A 14,470-nucleotide genomic window follows, 5' to 3' on the forward strand; every position below is an offset into this window, starting at 1 on the left:
TGAAACTTGTGTCGAGTTTTTTCATATGTTGTTGCAAAATACAGACCTGATAAAGAAAATTCACAGCACTGATAAATACAGTTCCCCTGATCACACTCATTCATCTTACAAGGTATTAATAAAATGAAAAGCACCGAGCGAGGTGGCGCAGTGGTTAAACACTGGACTCGCATTCGGGAGGACGACAGTTCAATCCAGTGTCCGGCCATCCTGATTTAGGTTTTCCGTGATTTCCCTAAATCGCTCCAGGCAAATGCCGGGATGGTTCCTACAAAGGGCACGGCCGACTTCCTTCCCCGTCCTTCCCTAATCCGATGAGACACATGACATCGCTGTCTGGTCTCCTTCCCCAAAACAACCAAACCAATAAAATGAAAATGTGCTTTTCTTTATAACAAATTTAATTGATATTTTGTATTTATTACATTTCATTGAAACCGCCTATTTTGCAAAATTTTTAATGTGTCCCGGATTTGGGCCTAGGAAATATGTTAATGTCCCGAATTTGAGTCTAGAAAATATGGTCACCTTACGCTAATGCGCTGCCACGTAGAGAAAATGATGAGGTTGTTTTTCAAACGATATTTCTACGTGCGTGTTTGTGTGGAAGGCGTTCGAAACAGATCCGTACACCTATATAAAACATTCTTAGCTTTGAAAAAAATGTCATATTACCGTCTTTCGCTGCTGATAAAATACTTCATTTATAAAACTACACTACTGGCCATTAAAATTGCTACACCACGAAGATGACGTGCTACAGACGCAAAATTTAACCGACAGGAAGAAGATGCTGTGATATGCAAATGATTAGCTTTTCAGAGCATTCACACAAGGTTGGCGCCGGTGGCGACACCTACAACGTGCTGACATGAGGAAAGTTTCCAAGCGATTTCTCATATGCAAACAGCAGTTGACCGGCGTTGCCTGGTGAAACGTTGTTGTGATGCCTCGTGTAAGGAGCAGAAATGTGTAACATCACGTTTCCGACTTTGATAAAGGTCGGATTGTAGCCTATCACGATTGCGATTTATCGTATCGCGACACTGCGTTGGTCGAGATCCAATGACTGTTAGCAGAATATGGAATGACTGGGTTGAGGAGGGTAAAACGGAACGCCGTGCTCAATCCCAACGGCCTCGTATCACTAGCAGTCGAGATGACAGGCATCTTATCCACATGGTTGTAACGGATCGTGCAACCACGTCTCGATCCCTGAGTCAACAGTTGGGTACGTTTGTAAGACAACAACCATCTGCACGAACACTTCGACGACGTTTGCAGCAGCATGGACTATCAGCTCTAAGACCATGGCTGCGGTCACCCTTGACGCTGCATCACAGACAGGAGCGCCTGCGATGGTGTACTCAACGACGAACCTGGGTCCACCAATGGTAAAACGTCATTTTTTCGAAAGAATCCAGGTTCTGTTTACAGCATCATGATAGTCGCATCCGTGTTTGGCGACATCGCGTTGAACGCACATTGGAAGCATGTATTCGTCATCGTCATACTGGCGTATCACCCGGCGTGATGGTATGGGGTGCCATTGGTTACACGTCGCGGTCAGCTCTTGTTCGAACTGACAACACTTTGAAGAGTGGACGTTACATTTCAGATGTGTTACGACCCGTGGCTCTACCCTTCATTTGATCCCTGCGAAACCTTACATTTCTGCACGATAATGCACGACCGCATGTTGCAGGTCCTGTACGGGTCTTTCTGGATACAGAAAATGTTCGACTGCTGCCCTGACCAGCACATTCCCTAGATCTCTCACCAATTGAAAATGTCTGGTCAATGGTGGCCGAGCAACTGGCTCGTCACAATAGGCCAGTCACTACTCTTGATGAACTGTGGTATTGTGTTGAAGCTGCATGGGCAGCTGAACCTGCACACGCCATCCAAGCTTTGTTTGACTCAATGCCCAGGCGTATCAAGGCCGTTATTACGGCCAGAGGTGGTTGTTCTGGGTACTGATTTCTCAGGATCTATGCATTCAAATCGCGTGAAAACGTAATTACATGTCAATTTTAGTATAATATATTTGTCCAATGAATACCCGTGTATCATCTGCATTTCTTCTTTGTGTAGCAGTTTTAAAGACCAGTAGTGTACTTTCAGTCGTCTGACCATCGTCAGGTTCATAAAAGTGTTCACAGCGTCACGATATGGTGACAGTGCATTGTTCATATTTTTATCACCTGATGATACACGACTTTATGTTTTTCCTAACATTACGATGTGAATACTGTTACGAAAATGTTGATGGTCAGACGACTGAAACTGGTTATACACGTAAAGTATCTAATCATCAGCTAAAAGCTGTAGTATATTTTTAAAATGTATAAAAGCTCTGGGGCACCACCTCCTGAAAGTAATCTTGGCTTTCTTGCCACCTCAAATCTGGGTAAAATCTCTAGATTTTGACGATCACCTTGGTTCGTCTCCAGAATGAAATTTTCACACTACAGGGGAGTGTGCGCTGATATGAAACTATCTGTCAGATTAAAACTGTGTGGCGCACGAAGACTTGAGCTCAGGGCCTTTGCCTTTGGCAGACTCTACTGACTTACGCAAACACGACTCACGACGCCTCCTCACAGCTTTACTGCCATCAGCACATTATCTCTTAACTTCCACTCATCTCTTAACTTCCACTTGCTCAGGAAAGCCAAAGTTCAAGTCTCAGTCTGGCACACATTTTGCATCTACCGGGAAGTTTCACCCTGTAGTGTGTTTGTTAACCAGGATGTGACTCTGCTAGTAGCAGCAGACATTTAAGTTCCACTTAAAAGTGCCGCGATTAATGGTGCCCTCTGTGCAAAGTGAATAAAATCCAAAGGAAATCTGACCATCCTCACATGTAATTCACCACAGATATGCATACGTAACGCAGTGGAAATTCTCTTGACATCTGAAATGATCCACTATTGATTATGTCTGCCTAGTAATGCAGGGCTGTCACAGGGCACAATAACGAGACGACGAAACAGCTGTTGCCCTGGAACTCTCGACGCAAACTTTCCTTCCATGAGCTGAAAATAATTTACTAATACTAAGAATATCTTGCGTAAATGTTCTATGAGATGTTGCGGTCATTTAGTTGGACTACAATAACACTGTCTTTCTTAACCACAGTATTTTATTGACTTTACGAGGAGCGTTTGAAAAGTCCGTGCAAAGTCCGAGAGATCGCACCACCGACGCGTATCGAGGTCACGTTTAGTTAGTAGCATCTTTGGAAAGAACGCACACCAAGTTTCAGCCATATTGGTCTCTTATTTGTGTTTGGCATTCGTTGAAACAAGGAAGTCGAGTGATTGTCAAAAAATGGACGAAAAGAATTTCGTGTGGTGACTAAACATTACTTTATGAAAAGCAAAACGCCTCAGGAGACTAAAGAGAAGCTTGATAAAAATTACGGTGCCTCTCCACCTTCGATTAGAACTGTTTATAAGTGGTTTCAAAATTTTTCGAGTGGCCATATGGGCACAAGTGATGCTGAACGTCCTGGACGCCCTGTGGAGGTTGCGACTCCAGAAATCATGATATGGTGATGGATGACAGAAGAGTTAAGGTGCGTGAGATTGCTAGTGCTGTGGGCATCTCGAATGAACGGGCACATAATATTTTGCATAAATATTTGGACATGAGGAAGCTATCCGCAAGGTGGGTTTCGCGATTGCTCACGCTTGACCAAAACCGAAATCGTGTGAAGTGTTGCTAGGATGGTTTGCAGCTGTTCAGGAAGAATTCGCAGGACTTCAAGCGTCGTTTCGTCACTGTGGATGAAACATGGATACATTGCTATACTCCTGAGACCAAATAACAATCTAAACAATGGGTTTCCAAGGGAGAATCTGCACCAAAAAAACACGAAGACCATTCCTTCGGCCGGAAAGGTTATGGCGACTGTCTTTTGGGAATCGAAAGGGATAATTCTCATCGACTATCTGGGAAAGAGTAAAACTATTACAGGTGCATATTTTTCATTGTTATTGAAGCGTTTGAAAACCGAGCTGCAAGAAAAACGCTGGCGATTGGACCGCAAAAAAGTCCTTTTCCATCGCGACAGTGTACCAGCACACACCGCAGCAGTTGTGGTCGCAAAATTAATGGAAACAGGATTCCAACTCGTTTCAAATCCCCTCCTATTCTCCAGACTTGGCTCCGTCGGACTACTATTTGCCCCCAACTTGAAGAAATGTCTGGTGGGACCAAGATTTTATTCAAATGAGTAGGTGATTACAGCAACTAATAGCGATTCTGCAGGCTTGGACAATTCCTAATATTCGGAAGGGATCAACCACCAATTAGAACAGCATTGGACGAAGTGTATAAGTCTAAATGGAGACTATATCGAAAAATAAAAAAATTTACTCCAAACACATAACTAGTTTTTATTTTTGCACAGACTTTTCAAACGCCCCTGGTATTACACCTTACGCGTTTCTGTGTTACACCATTTTCAAAGCATCCAAAAATAATTACTATGTTTTATGGGTAACAAACTACAGAATGAATTTGTCCAATATAGACACGCAGTACCTCGGCAACATTAATAGCATGACATGTAAGTGCACTTAAATTTTTGTTATCCATAAAACATTGTGTTATGTTTTTAGATCCTTTGAAAATTGCGTAATCTCAAAACATATAGGGGATAATAAAGTCAAGAAATACCGTGGTCAAGACAAATAGTGTGTATTAGTTTAAGGTATGTGAGACTCGGTCTGCACAAATGGACCATTAGAAAACTTAGTCATCAGAACAAAGCAGAATCTCACGCATCAAAAACATTACGTAGGAGTAGCATAGTACACAGAGAAGCGCACTTGGAAATGGGAATCATTTCCCGAAGCGCGTCGTGTAAAATACGAGGGCTGTCCAGAAAGTAAGTTACGATTAATCGCGAAATGAAAATCACAGTGAAAATCAGAAATGTTTAATTTGTAACAGTTAGCTACACCTTTCAGCTACTTCTCTACGTAGTCGCCGTTATGACTCAGACATTCGTCGTAGCGTTGTACCAACTTTCCAATACCCTCATCATAGAAGGCAGCCGCCAGTGCTTTCAGCCAATTCTCTACGCTTGCCTAAAGCTCGTTGTCTGTCCCAAAATGTTGTCTTCATAGCCAGCGGTTCGTTTGAGCAGAGATGAAACTCAGTGGGAGACAATTACTGGCTGTATTATGGGCAACCAAACATTTCCAATTGAAACGATGCAGGAACATCTTCATTGCCCCTGCAGAATGAGGCTGAGAATTGTCTTGAAGAAGAAACCGCACGACAGTTATGTAATGTTGGTTGCATAGCTTCAGGGGAAAATTCTCACCAGGCCTTCGTACTTGGCGGGAGACACTTTTCTATAACATCTTTACGCGCTCACTAAGAGCTCAGGAATGAAAAGAGCGACATAATTCTACCTAGAGTCATACTAGAGACACTGCCCAACACATCTTTGCAAAGCTTTATCGGATTTTCATAGTCGTTTCCATTTTGCGACCGATCGTAACTTACTTTCTGGACAGCCCTCGTATAAGTAAAAGAAAATCATGACTGGTAGCAGTCTTTCACGAACCATTTACAATGGATCAAATCAGCTAAGAAATGTTTGCTATTTGAATAAATTGCCTGGAGCAGAAATCGACAGAATTAAAACACGATAATGTAATGATATCTGCATAAGACGTCAAAGCAAACCGCCTCTTGGCTGTTTAGTGCTACTGTCTGGCGGAAACAGCTTAATAACTGTAATTAAATTAATAAAAGGAACGAAACAGCAATAAAGACATTAAATTTTCTTTTTAATTTCAGGGATATTATTTGAGCCTAAAAGCACAGGGTTTGCATTAACAATAATCAGATTAATGTTACTTGATTTATGCTGTGCTCTCAGCGCTGTGAAAGAGCTGTTGCATAACATGGATTTAAAAAATATATATATAAAACCCAAAGCCTTTTGGTAAACGAGATGATGAAAGGGTACTGTAGTCCCCTTTCATTACCATCCAACAGAACAATTCGGATGTTTTCGTTACTAAATTTCGTACCAGAAAAGACTGAGCTATGGTTCAATCTAGCCGTAACCTATTTCTTTCTACGATTTGTAAGTATCATATGGCTGTCATGTTGGTTCTCTCCAGACTTGCAAATGCGTCTATAACGCCATTATAAGTTTTCCATATTTTTATATGCAACCCAACTCAGGACTATGATTCCATAAAATGTTTATCCCTTGTCCTCCTACTCCAAAACTCTCTGGAATGCGTGAGTGAATGAATGTGGGTGTGTTTCATTTTGCTGTACGGTGGTTTAGTCTGCTGCAGAGAATCAGCGGTAGTCTTACAGAATGGCCAATCCTTGTTGTTTTCAGGTAGGCAAAGAGGTTTGTTCCCTTTGTGTGGAAGTTACAGGTGTTAGGTTGGTGACGGAAGCCTCATCTCTGGGTTTTCCTGGCCATGGGGTTGTGTGGGAGAAGTTTCAGTGTGAGATGGGCAGTCTGCTTCCAGGTCGCCGAGGGTCTGCACCCGAAGTCTCTTCCAAGAAGGGTCAGTTGGTTTAACCACGTGGCGCTTTGTCTCATAATGAGAGAGGAACATTTTGTAATTCAGTCTCACTAAACTTGCACCTTGTGCAGCTTGTGGCTTCGCTTTTTTTCTTACAAAGATTGTTTTGCTGGGTCGCAGGAAGGAATGCAAGGCTCTTGCAGACTTTAAGTTTGATTCCTAATGCAGACTTGGTCCGTAAGAAGAATGTAGCACAAAGGTGTTGCATATGTTGAAGCAATCTCACGTAGGAAGTGCGCCCTCGGTTCAGCGTAAATGTTTGTGTACCTGCGACTGCATGTGCATAGATTCTAATCTTTTCCGAATCTTGATAATTTTTGGAAAATTTTGGAAATTTGTGGTAACGTCTTATGGGACCAAACTGCATAGGTCATCGGTCCCTAAGCTTACGCACTACTTAATCTAGCTTAAATTAACTTAACGCTATGGACGACAGACACACACACACATACCCATGCCCGAGGGAGGATTCGAGCCTCCGACGGGGGAAGCCGCGCGGACCGTGACAAGACGCCCCAAACCACTCGGTTACCCCGTGCGGCCCTTAATTTTTGCCCCTTTGTGAATTTTTTACATCTACATCTACGTGATTACTCTGATATTCACAATAAAGTGCCTGGCAGAGGTTCCAATGAACCACCTTCAAACTGTCTCTCTACCGTTCCACTCTCGAACGGCACGCGGGGAAAACGAGCTCTTAAATTTTTCTGTGCGAGCCCTGATTTCTCTTATTTTATCGTTATGATCATTTCTCCCTAAGTAGATGGGTGCCAACAGAATATTTTCGCAATTGGAGGAGAAAACTGGTGATTGAAATTTCATGAGAAGATTCCGTCGCAACGAAAAACGCCTTTGTTTTAATGATTGCCACTCCAATTCACGTATCATGTCTCTCGCACTGTCGCATCTATTTCACGTTAATACAAAACGAGCTGCCCTTCTTTGTACTTTTTCAACGCCATCCGTCAGTGCCACCTGATGCGGATCCCACACCGCACAGCAGTACTCCAGAATAGGGCGGATAAGGGTGGTGTAAGCAGTCTCTTTAGTAGACCTGTTGCACCTTCCAAGTGTTCAGCCAATTAATCGCAGTCTTTGGTTTGCTCTAGCCACAATATTATCTATGTGATCGTTCCAGTTTAGGTTATTTGTTATTATAATCCCTAAGTATTTAGTTGAATTTACAGCCTTCATATTTGTGTGACTTATCGCGTAATCGAAATTTAGCTGATTTCTTTTAGTACTCATGTGAATAACTTTACACTTTTCGTTATTCAGGGTCAATTGCCACTTTTCGCACCATACAGATATCTTATCTAAATCATTTTGCAACTCGTTTTGATCATCTGATAACTTTACAAGACGGTATATGGCAGCATCATCTGTAAACAATCTAAGAAGGCTACTCAGATTGTCTGCTATGTCGTTGATATAGATCAGGAACAATAGAGGGCCTATAACACTTCCTTGGGGAATGCCGGATATTACTTCTGTTTTACTCGATGACTTTCCGTCTGTTACTACGAATTGTGCCTTTCCTGAGAGGAAATCACGAATCCAGTCGCACAAATGAGGCGATATTCCGTAAGGCACGCAGTTTGGTAAGAAGACGCTTGTGAGGAACGGTGTCGAAAGGCTTCAGGAAATCTAAAAATATGGAATCTATTTGACATCCTCTGTCGATAGCACTCATTACTTCATGGGTGTAAAGAGCTAGTTGTGTTCCGCAAGAACGATATTTTCTGAAACCGTGCTGACTATGTGTCAATAAATCGTTTTCTTCGAGGTACTTCATAATGTTCGAATGCAGTATATGTTCCAAAACCCTACTGCAAATCGACGTTAGTGATATAGGCCTGTAATTCAGCGGATTACTCCTACTTCCCTTTTTGGGTATTGGTGTGACTTAAGCAGTTTTCCAGTCTTTAGGTAAGGATCTTTCTGTGAGCGAGTGGTTGTATATAATTGCTAAATATGGAGCTATTTTATCAGCATACTCAGAGAGGAACCTGTCTGGTATACAATCTGGACCGGAGGCCTTGCCTTTATTTAGTGATTTAAGCTGCTTCGTTACTCCAAGGGTATCTACTTCTATGTTTCTCATCTTGGCAGTTGTTCTTGATTGGAATTCAGGAATATTCACTTCGTCTTCTTTGGTGAAGGAGTTTCGGAAAACCGTGTTTAATAACTCTGCTTTAGTGGCACTGTCATCAGTGACTTCACCGTTGTTATAGCGCAGTGAAGGTATTGACTGCGTCTTGCCACCGGTGTGCTTTATGTATGACCAGAATCTCTTTGGGTATTCTGCCAGATTTCGAGACAGAATTTCGTTGTGAAAATTATTAAAAGCATCTCGCATTGAAGTACGCTCCATATTTCGAACTTCTGTAAAACATTGCCAATTTTGGGGATTTTGCGTTCTTTTAAATTTGGCATGCTTTTTCCGTTGGTTCTCCAAGAACTATCTCATCCGTTTTGTGTACCATGGGGGATCAGTGCCATCACTTATTAATTTATGTGGTATATATCTCTCAATTGCTGTCGATGCTATCGCTTTCATTACTATATGTACGTTGGAAACCATCCACGTGGGTAAATATTACAGTTTGTTGGCCCTCTGCCATTACCCTTTGTCTGTTCAAATGTGTCGTCTGTAAAGTGTTAACTGTTCGCGGCTGTGTGGTTTAATGTTGCTAAAATTTGGCCACGGTACTTAGAAATTGTGTCTCCGCGAACCATGTGCGCACTAGAGTTAACTGTGAGCCTAACTTTCCTGTGGCCCCCTGCCTCTGTTTTAGAGTTTACGTATTGCTCTGATTTTGGGATATTACATGTATCCTGTCCGGATTATTAAATTGTATTTGTGGTTTGTGATTTCGTGTTAGGCGCGTAAGCGTGTACGTGTGGCCCTCGTTGAGGCTATTTCTCCAAACCGAGGTTCAAATTTACATGCAACCATGATATTCAGATTTACTCTTTTAATTAATCATTTCTCAACACAGCGGAACAAACGTCCTAGCTTCGTTGCATGTTCGTGTTGAGGCCGTCCTTCGGTGTTCTTTGAGTATTAAACCTTTCCCATCCCCCTCTAATTACGACCGCGATTCTAAATTAAGAGAGTCTGTTGTGACTTGTATAGCGTTTCACAAATAATCGTACATAGTTACCAGGCAACAGCAGTTATATAGATGTCTTATATCAATGTCTTAAGAAATAAATAATTTTGTTTCAAGTCTTATCCATTGTACCGATGTTACGTCTCCTTTACCTACGCCATTCACCTTGTAGTTTCCTTGCTAGCCCATCCATAGCGTTTCCATGTACACAGGTGCAATAATTATTTTTCCCTTTTTATTTAAAACAAACTCTTTAAATAGATCTTGTTTTCAGGAATGTTGCTGCAAGCTGCTCTTATTCACAGTTCAAATGGTTCAAATGGCTCTGAGCACTATGGGACTTATAATGGTATGCTTTTATAAGATCTACAGATGTTACGGGATATTCAAGATCTCGGATTTCCTGATTTCTAAGATTTGCTTTAAATTTAAGACTTATCTTACCTAGCTACGAATAAAGTATTCTTTCGTCTCTGCTTAGAAGTGCCTTCAAAGAGATCTTATAGATCGCTGGCAAGAGGGAAATTCCCCTATGATTGTTGCGATCTGTATTATCTCCGTTTTACTGTAGGGGATATATTAATGCAGATGTCCATCAAGCTGGCAGGATGTCTGTTTCACAGATTTATTTAGTTATTTTTATTAGGCATGCTGTAATAGTATCATTAGAGCGGTTCCATAAATTTGAAATTATTTTACACATATTCATTGTTATTTTTAAGTTGTCTTACGATTTCTTTAATTTCCAAAACTGTTGGTAGCTACGAGTTCTGTTCTCTTACTGTTGGCTGTGAAAATTTGAATTTCCTGTGGTGAGTCGCAGGTAACTAATTATTTGAAATTTAATTTTATTGATATGTGTTATTTTCCCAGCAACTGTAGTATACATTTCAGTCGTCAGCTGAAGATATATTTTTATTTCGCTTTGGCGGTTTCAACAGATTTATTTGTCTTCTTCAGTATCCTACAAAGTTAGGGATATTATAAATCAGTAGACTAGGGCCACACGTGTATGTAGAAAACAAGAAGAGTATTACAAAAACTTACTTAGTATCGGTTTAGCGGATATAAACATCTTTTTCACAGAAGCATAATGCCATGACATGTCAAAAAATATATGAGATTTCTATAACCACAGTTTGAGAAATTGATAATTTATGTGAAAGAATAAATTTATGTACGTAGTCAAGTTGTTGCGCTAGCAGCAAGGAACGTATAAAAAAGGATATAAAAGGCATGAGTAAGGTATATAAAGAATTTACACGTGTTTGGAAAGCATAGCCCCTAGCTCTAAGATCTAAAAATAATGGACTAATCTTCTCATTTTATAAAAGATGCTACATATTCAAAAACGTATGTTTCATCGCAAGCTGATCTTTCAACAAATGTTTTGAATTTAAGTAAGAATGTTTACATATTTTTCAAGCTCTTATAACAAGTTCATTTTGTAGCCCTTGTCAACTACACACAAAATTTCCATGTTAGGCAAGGATGGAGGAGTAAGGGGGTGTTTCTTGATTTTGAAATATGCTACACAAGTTGACTTATACGAGTTTTCGCTGTCTTCCTTGCCGCTAGCACGAAACATGACTGTGTGCATAAACGTGATTCATTTATTGTAAATTATCAGTCTATCAATTTGTGTTTAAAATAATCACAAACATTTTTGACATGTTATGGCAGCATGCTTCTGTGAAGAAGATACTGAATCTACTTAACCAGTACTAACTAACTTCTGTAATACACATGTTGCGTTCTTTGTTTTATTGGCCTCTTTTTCAGCAGTTGCAGATATACAAGTCATGTAGGTTAATTGCCGTCTTTAGCAACTGAAAATTTACTACAGTTGCTGAATATGACAAGTAACCCATACAACACTTCTTATATAAATGTATTTCCATGGTCTAATGATTTGTAATAACCCTAATTTTGTAGGCTTCTGAATATGACAAAGTAATCTGTTCAAACCGGCAAAGCGAAATAAAAATGTCTGTGCAACAGACAATTGAATTGTATCCTGAAATTTTGAAATATTCTGTCAGTATATTACAGTAGTGCTGTATGCAGCTTTGATCTCTGAACTATAAGCTTAGTGTTGTGTACTTCCTTGAACTACTTCTGAACCTTCTCATTATTATTCCAATTTACCCGTCCAATCTTCATCATTCTTCAGCAGCTTTACATCTCAAAAGCTTCTATTCTCTTCGCATCTGTAATGCTTACCATCGGAATTTCTCTCCGTACAAGCTTTCACTCCAGACAGAGATTTTTTTAAATTTAAAATCATGCCCTACTTCACAAATTTTTTATTTTTCAAGAAAGCAGTCGTATAAGAAACACAACTGAGACCAGTTCTACAAATTTTCCACTCAAAGTCATAGTCACGTGATCTAAAATGGCCATTATGGATATGCTTAATTTACTGTTCCAGTACCTGGATTCCTTATAAGCAGACATGACGACAGACATCGAAAGAATTCTGAGAAGCATTAGTAGGATTGTAATAGACCGGTAGGGCCCATACGAAAGTGTAACACGAATGGGAATCCTTGGAAGAAGGACAAAGTAGTTCTCGCGAAACCCTGTTAGGGAGCCGGCCACGGTGACCGTGCGGTTCTAGGCTCTCCAGTCCGGAGCCGCGCTGCTGCTACGGTCGCAGGTTCGAATCCTGCCTCGGGCATGGGTGTGTGTGATGTCCTTAGGTTAGTTAGGTTTAAGTAGTTCTACGTTCTAGGGGACTGATGACCACAGCAGTTGAGACCCATAGTGCTCAGAGCCATTTGAACCTGTTAGGGAAATTTAGAGATCCCGTAGTCGAAGTTTTCTGTGCGGCCATTATTCCGTCACCAACGAATATCTCAGCTAGGGATACTGAGGAAATGACTAGGGCGCGAACAGAAGCGTATGTACAGTAATTTTTGCTTCGCTTAGTATGCAAATGGAAAGGAAATAAGACTGATAATATTGGTGCTAGGTACCTTCTGCCATGCGCTTCACTGAGGCACGTCGAGTGTTTATGTAGATGTAGATCTAGCTACAGCGTCGACCATCGTTAGTTATTTGATTGTCAAAACAGTAAAACTCCTGCGACTTCTAGTATCTCATTTCCTACTGAAATTACCTCAGCTTCAATTCCATTATCCTTGTTTATTTTTGTTGATGTTCATCTTACCACCTTTTTTCAATCAATTATCGAATCTGTTCAAGATCTTTGCCGTCTCTGACAGAGTTACCGTTTCTGGCAAAAAAAAAAAAAAAAAAAATCTCCGATTTTTCATCTGATGTTCCTGAACTTTATTTCCATGTTGAATTAACGTTTGTTATGGGCTACAACCCTGTCTCACGCCCTTCTCGGCTACTGCTTCATTTTTGTGTCCCTCGACTCGTATAATAGCAGTCCGCTTTCTATAAAAGCTGTAGAAAATCTTTATCCTAGGTACCTTCAGTATTTCAATGAGTGTATTTCAGTCATCATTGACAAAAGTTTTCTCTAAATGTAAGTTAATCCTTCTTTAGCATAAGTTCTAAGCTAACTCGCTGCGCCAGAATTTCCTTGCATGATCCTACATTTCTCCAGAACCCATACTGATATATCCCGAGTTTAGCTTCTAGTAGCTCGTAAATTCTTGTTTAATTAATGTTAAAGAAATTTAAGAACAGTGAAATCCAGCAAGACTTCCTCAAGGGTAGAAGCTTGGTGCGGAAAGTGTGTACAGCATTTAGCTATTTGGTTAATCTTTCGGACACAGTCGCGGAAAAGTCAAACAGATCGTGAGCCAAAATATGGCTTATGGCAAGGAAGTTGCGATCCATAGGCTCTATGCTCTGATGCAATTGTTGCTGGGAGGATGTTACCTAATTCTGCCACACATAAACACAAATTAGTCCCATTGAAAATTGCGCTCACAGCAGAATTAACATCACGACATTGAGCAAACAACATAAAAACAGACACGGTAGTACAGCACAAGAATTACAATTCTGTACCACACCGATGCCATGTTTCAGCACGCCAATCAAGTTTGTGGAACAAGTATATCCAAATGAAAAGCAATCACCTACACAGTCGTATCAGTTCATATTTTCTCATCTGGCATACACAAACACATACTCATTAGTAGACGTTAACCACTACTACACAGAGACAATGAATCACTGACCACAATGGCGCAATGTGGCTTCCGCACAAATTTATAAAGGCTGCTGTGTGCAATGCTGCATAAAACAGTTTCTGATTCATGAACAGACAATGTGGTGTTAACTCTACTGACAACAATATTCGAAATACATAATTTACATTTCTTGAATTTACAAGTATTAATAAATTACATATATGAAGATAGTAACTGTTCTCGAAAGAACAGATACCACTGATGACCGTGCAGATTCTCTAGAATAAATAATAGTTAATTGAAACTCTCAGCTGCCGACAGGTGTTGTTGATATGCTTCGTGTGGACAGCTGAAAACGTGTGCCCCGACCGGGACTCGAACCCGGGATCTCCCGCTTACATGGCAGACGCTCTGTCCATCTGAGCCACCGAGGACACCTGCAGTTTTTTTTTTTTTTTTTTAAGGAGATGGGTATAGCGTCTGCCATGTAAGCAGAAGATCCCGGAACCGAGTCCCGGTCGGGGCACACATTTTGAGCTGTCCCCATCGAGGTATAGCAGCAAAACCTGTCGGCAGCTGGGGGTTTCAATTAACTATTATTAATAAATTAATTATCAATACAAAGGATCATTGATTATGAATCGAGACTGAATAAGAAATCGTACACGGG

At 40.7% G+C, this 14,470-nt stretch overlaps 1 non-coding gene across 1 annotated transcript; it reads right to left on the reverse strand.

Annotated features, from left to right (window-relative positions):
- Nucleotides 1–14,160: 14,160 nt before the first annotated feature.
- Trnat-ugu lies at nucleotides 14,161–14,234 on the reverse strand. The gene has a single exon. It is a non-coding gene; the product is annotated as a tRNA-Thr (tRNA).
- Nucleotides 14,235–14,470: the final 236 nt, after the last annotated feature.

This window comes from Schistocerca piceifrons, chromosome 2, assembly GCF_021461385.2.
Source record: "Schistocerca piceifrons isolate TAMUIC-IGC-003096 chromosome 2, iqSchPice1.1, whole genome shotgun sequence".
Taxonomy (NCBI): Eukaryota; Metazoa; Arthropoda; class Insecta; order Orthoptera; family Acrididae; genus Schistocerca; species Schistocerca piceifrons.